We start from the raw sequence: 6,403 nt of genomic DNA on the forward strand, positions 1-6,403 counted from the left end.
TGTTGCACAGGCTGGAGTGCAGTGGCGTGATCTCGGCTCACCGCAATCTCTGCCTCTCGGGTTCAAGTGATTCTCCTGCCCCAGCCTTCTAAGTAACTGGGACTACAGGCGCACGCCACCACACCCAGCCAATTTTTGTATTTTTAGTAGAGACAGGCTTTCACTGCCTTGGCCAGGATGGTCTTGATCTCTTGATCTTGTGATCCGCCCACCTTGGCCTCCCAAAGTGCTGGGATTACAGGCGTGAGCCACTGCGCCGGCCTCTAAAGGAAAATTTTAAAACATTGTTTTATATGCTGGCTGGGCACGGTAGTTCATGCCTGTACTCTCAACTCTTAGGGAGGCCGAGGCGGGAGCATAGCTTGAGCTGGGGAATTCAAGACCTGCCTGAGCCATATAGTGAGACCCCATTCTCCACAAAAAGGAAAAAAACAAAAGACAAAACCATTGTTTTGTACTCTTATCTTAGATTAATGTGTAGTAATCTTGAGACACTGATAATATTTTGCCACACTGTAAAAATACGTAAATATTAATTATAATTAGGTTGCTAGTTTCAAAATTAGGATTATTGCATTATTTTTTAATATTAAAAATGTTAAATGTTAAGAATAATGGTTCAAATGATTACCAAAACAATGCCTAGCATTTTTTATTAAATTTAAAAGTCTTTTATCTTTTTTAGAGGATGATCAAGACATGAAAATTTATTGCAGCAGTATAAGACTCAACCAGTTCATTTAAAAGTGACTTCTATTTAGAATATATTCCATGTTTCTGTCAGATGAGTCATCTGCCAAGTTTCTGGTGATCTGCAGTGGTGTTGGTCAATGCAAGAAAACAGCAACACACTCTGAAGGGTATTCATGTCATCAGAAGTCTAGGAAAATTTACTTACTTCTAAGCAGAGAACAGTTTATTGAGAATCAGTAGGGTTCAATGGGTCCAAATGTTGCTGAGATTTAGAGGCATGAGCATACTTCTCAGAACCTGTCAGATACAGTGAAACTTCCAGATGATCATTCTACTTGAGCAAATTCACCTATATAGAGAGAACATAGAGTTTGCCTGGGTAGCAATAATCTTGTTTATAAGAAACATATGGTATACATATTCCTGAATTTGTGAGGGTTTTAGATACAGTTGTTATATCTTACAAACCAATTCTACAGAGTAGATTAACTTTCAGCTATAACTATAATCCTAATAAGTCTTTACAGTCATTCAGTCATTATTCATATGTATACTGAGTTCACTAGTTTGAATTTTATTCTAATCATAATAGGAAGTGTCTGGAAGATTTTAAGCAGGCAATTGATAAAATCTGGTTTATCCTTTGAGATTACTATGGCTGCTCTGAGGAAGCTGGCCTGTTGGGGGCAAAGAACGGCAGCAATGAGACCCATTAGGACGACTTTGCAGTATCCAGCAGAGAAGTCATGATAGCTTGGATTAAAATGGCAGCAGTGACATGGTAAGAAGTAGAGATAAATGTGGGATTTATTTTGGAGGTGGAACAAACAGGACCACTAACATTGGGATGTCAGATTGAGAGAAGGAGGAAAAATCAGATATGACTAGTGTTTTGGCCTGAATACTAAGTGAATGATGATACTATACCAGAAATATGAAGATTGAGAAGAGCAGGTGTATGGGCCGAGATGGGGAGAGGAAAGTCTTTAAGAATTCTTTCCTAAATTTGTTAGGTTTGCGATACCAACTTAATAACCTGGTAGAGATGGTTAAATATATGATGCTCTGAGGAGAGCCAGGATAGGAGATACAAATTTGAGCAACATCAGCACATACATGGTATTTAAAAGCACGGGACTTGATCAGGTTACCTCGGAAGAGTTTAGATAGTAAAAAGGGAAAGCTGAGTATTCCAATATTTACAGATTAAGCAGCCAGCAAGGATACTGAAAATATGCAGCCAGTGAAGTAGAAGGAAACCCAACAGAGTAGGATGTCACAGAATTCATGAGTAGAAGTGAGGTGTGGACTTTGTCCAGTGCTGCTTGAGAGAGAGGAACCTTCATTGTTGGATTTCATAAGATGAAGCAGGGTCATTGTTGACTACAATGGCAAGCATGTCTTGAACAATTTCTATACAACTGGTATTCTTGTGCTTTTATATGTGTTATTTTAATCCTCACAACAGCCCTATGAGATAGTTACTTTTATTATCCTCATTTTATAATTGGGGAAACTGAGGCACAAAGAAGTTACATTGCTTTTATACCTAGTAAATCACAGAACATGGATTAGAACCCATGAGGTCAAAGCCCAAACTTAATAACTGTATTTCCTCTCCTATATATATATATATGATAAGAAAAACAGGTATAAAACTACAATCAAATAGGCTGGAGAGAATGGAAGGTGAGAAAGAGCCCATACCTAAAGACATTCTGGAAATGTTTTATAGTGAAGAAGAGAAGAACAGTGGGATAGGGGCCAGACACAGTGGCTCATGCCTGTAATCCCAGCACTTTGGGAGGCCAAGATGAGAGAATCATCTGAAGTCAGGAGTTTGAGACCAACCTGGCCAACATGGCAAAACCCTGTCTCTACTAAAAATACAAAAATTAGCTGGGCGTGGTGGCAGGAGCCTGTAATCCCAGCTAGTTGGGAGGTTGAGGCAGGAGAATTGCTCGACCCTGGGAGGTGGAGGTTGCAGTGAGCTGAGATCACACCACTGCACTCCAGCCCAAGCGACAGAGCAAAACTCTGTCTCAAAAAAAAAAAAAAAAAAAAAAGGTGGGATAGGAGCTGAAGGAGAACAAAGAGAACATAAGGGTCAAGGACATTTTCTGTTTGTTTTGCTTAAGCTGGGTGATACTGAATATGCCTCTCTGAGGCTGGTAATGATCCAATTGAAAGAGGGGACCTGAAGATTTAGGAGAGATTAGGGGTGATTTTAGGAATGCAGTTCTTAAATAGCAAAAATGCCGGTTTATATAGAAGCAAGGAAATTTCTATTCACAGGGAGAACAAGTTGTACATATAGGTTCTGATGTGGCTGGATTGATAGTTTTGGTGGCAGGAAGACAAGACAGACAGTTCTTGTCAAATCACTTCTTGTTTCTCAGTGAGGTGTGAAGGGAAGGCAAGGTCATCAGCAGAGGGATAGAATAGGATGTTCCAAGTTTGAGGAAAAGGAAAAGGTAATAGAAAAGTAAGCATTTTGGAGAAAGAAAAATTTGCCAGAGAGATTACTGAGACTGATGGGCAATGTTGTTTGCCGTTTGATATTTTTGGCCATAAAGGCCAATTAGTGAAGTTCTGTCATGTTTCTCTTTATTTCTGGAGAAAAATTTGGCTAATTAGATGTAGACCCAGATTCACTTATAATTGGGGTTGGACAAGTAGGATGGAGGGAAAAAGGAACAAAGCAGTTAAAGTGTTCTCAAGGGAGTGATTATAGTACTGAAACATATTACTTAACACACGTGGTGAGGAAGGGGTCTTCTGTAGATTTCCTGTGCTGTTTTGAGGTTGAGTAGGGGGTGCTTGAGGGAAGCTAGAGAGATAGGGGCTTTTGGTCAGGATGTTGATGACAAGAACCAGAGTATGACCATGGCAGTGAGTGGCCCAGATGGAACATAACAGCAAAGTTGAAGAAATTAAGAACGTTAGAGGCCAGAGCCAGGTACAGTGGCCGGCACTTATAGTCCCAGCTACTCAGGAGGCTGAGGCAGGAGGATCACTTGAGGCCAGGAGCTGGAGTTGCCGTGCACTGTGATTGCACCTATGAATAGCCACTGCGCTCCACCCTAGCAACACAGTGAGACCCTGCTCTAAAAAAACAAAAAGTATGGAAGTAACTTTTTAATGTGGATATTGAAATAGCCAAGGTTGTGATCGAAGTTGTGGTAGAGGAAGATGGCAAGCTGGGTGCTAGAATTTCAGCAAACCAGAGTAACTGGCTAGCCAGATGATAGTCAAAAGGAGCAATATTGGCTAATATGGTCAGATGGAAAAATCTTCAGAAGAGTGGGAAGTTTTGAAGGAGGAAAGAGATGAAGTGGTTTGGAGGTGCCAATGGGGAACAGGATGGGTAGGGAAAACGCCTTCCTACATACCAACTCCAAGCCCCTGGAGGTTGGAGGCTACAAAGGGATAAAAAACTGTTCTCAGGAGTCCATTGCAGACATGAAAAACTTTTAAAAGCATGGCCATAGCAAGATGGTTTTGAGGGACAGAGACCAAAGACAGAGCCACCAGTAATGACATTATGGAACATTCCAGGAAGAGGTAATTGAGGATCCAATGAGGGTAGTAGGGTTGAAGAGAAGAAATGTGTGAAAGATCCATCAGAAGTAGAACTTACACCAGGTGTGGTTGCTCTTGCCTATAATCCCAGCACTTTGGGAGGCTGAGGTGGATCACTTGAGCCCAGGAGTTTAAGACCAGCCTGGACAACACAGGGAGACCCCATCTCTACAAAAAATTTAAAAATTAGCTTGGCATAGTGGCTTGTGCCTATAGTTTCAGCTACTCAAGAGGCTGAGGTGGGGGTATTGTTTGAGCTCAGGAAGTCAAAGCTGCAGTAAACTGTGATCATGCCACTGCACTCCAGTCTGGGTGACGAGCAAGACCTTGTCTCAAAAAAAAAAAAAAAAAAAAAGTAGAACGTAAAGAGCTGTTTTGGAGCTAACGGGTGATAATATTAGCAGAGAAAGGGAATACAGAAAGGAATGACAGCTTTGGGGGTAAGAATCTGAGGGGTTTTTTTTCCCTTTCAAATTGTTTATCAAAGTAATATATGCACATAGTTTAAAATTCAAATAGTACCAAATGTTGTTTGATGGAAAACAGGAGCATTTTGCTTTATTTCTCACTGCCTCACAGTCTTGCTCCCAGGGGAATGTTTTATTGTATTATTTCTTTGATAATTTCCTCTCGTAATATTCTGTGGTCCCTTTTTTCTAGAATCCTGTTAGGCAATTACTAGTCTTCCTGAATTAATTCTCTAATAATTTAAAAGGAAATATTTTTCTCCTGTCTTACTTTTTTTCCCCCTACCCTGGTGAGGGGGACCACTTTCTGTGAGATGTCCTTGATGTTATTTTCTAATTCTTGAATAATTTTTTATGGCTACCTTATTTTAAATTCCAAACATTCTTTTCTGTTTATTCCTGTTTCATAGCCTCCTATACTTACTTTATGGGTGCAGTATCTTTTCTCATCTCTAAGGACGTTAGTTGCAATTTTTTTTCTTAATTGGCTCTGTTTCTTCCAGATGCCTTTTTTTTCTTCATGTTCTCTTTTTCTGAGATTTTATTAGAGGCTTTCCTCAAATGTTTGTTAATCTTTGTCTGACATTTATGTTCGTAATATGAATTCCTGTCTGTTCCTATTTAAGAATAGGGCATTAAAAGGCTGAATAGAAGCTATGTGGGCATAGGTAGGGCTTGTTGATGGTGGATTTTTTTACTGTTGTGGGTAGACTTCCAAATACCTGGAAGTCTTTACCCCTTAGGCTGTTCATTTTCTCAGAGGAGGATCTTCTAATCTTCCGGAGAGATATAAGCCTAGCTTCCAGCATTCCTGAGTGGAAGCTGGGAATGTAGTTCTGTATATCACAGTTCATTTCTTGGTAAACTGTCACTTCCTATGTTTTCAGTCTAGCTAGTTAGTGTATAAGCTTCATTCTCCTTATTGTCTAGTGCTCCGCTATGCTGAGCCCTTCCAGGATTCTACAGGCTGAATTGTTGTTGTTGTTGTATTTATTTCAGCATTTAGAAACCTTTAAACAGCAAAAGAGAAAAAGAACAAAAAGTCACTCAGAAGAAACAGAGCCAATTAAGAAAAAAGAAAAAAAAATTGCAACTATCATTAATGTCCTTAAAGATGAGGAAAAAAACTACATCCATACTCTCCTAACTCCAGTACTCTCCAAAGTCAGTTGTTTCACCTCTATCCTCTTTGCACCGTTGCACCATCCCAAAACTTGTAGGAATCTGTGGTTAACCATTGTATTCTCTTCTGTTTGACCTTGTGGATTTGTACTTTTTTTCCTTAAAAGAAATTTCTTTGCCATCATCTTAGCAGAGATTGGAGTGGGAAAGGAGATAATTCTGTATGATTAATCTGCTGTGTTTAATTGGACATCCTAAATTTAGTTATGAACATATTGACATAAGGGGGCTGTTAGAGATACAGGTTTGTTGTCCAGATGAGAAGTGTAGTTTTGGGGATATTTATACCTTATCAGGTTAACATAATCATTGAAACTATGGAGATGAGTAGCATTTTTCAAGGAGAGTCTGAAGCATGACATTATTTTATTCCTTCATTCCACCCATATTAAGTGCCTGCCATGTTTGGCCCAGAGAAGATAGACTAGGATGGAATGTAGAGGTTGAGTATAAAGGTAAGGTGGAAGGAAAGAAGCCAC

The sequence above is a fragment of the Macaca thibetana genome, chromosome 14, assembly GCF_024542745.1.
Source record: "Macaca thibetana thibetana isolate TM-01 chromosome 14, ASM2454274v1, whole genome shotgun sequence".
Classification (NCBI taxonomy): domain Eukaryota; kingdom Metazoa; phylum Chordata; class Mammalia; order Primates; family Cercopithecidae; genus Macaca; species Macaca thibetana.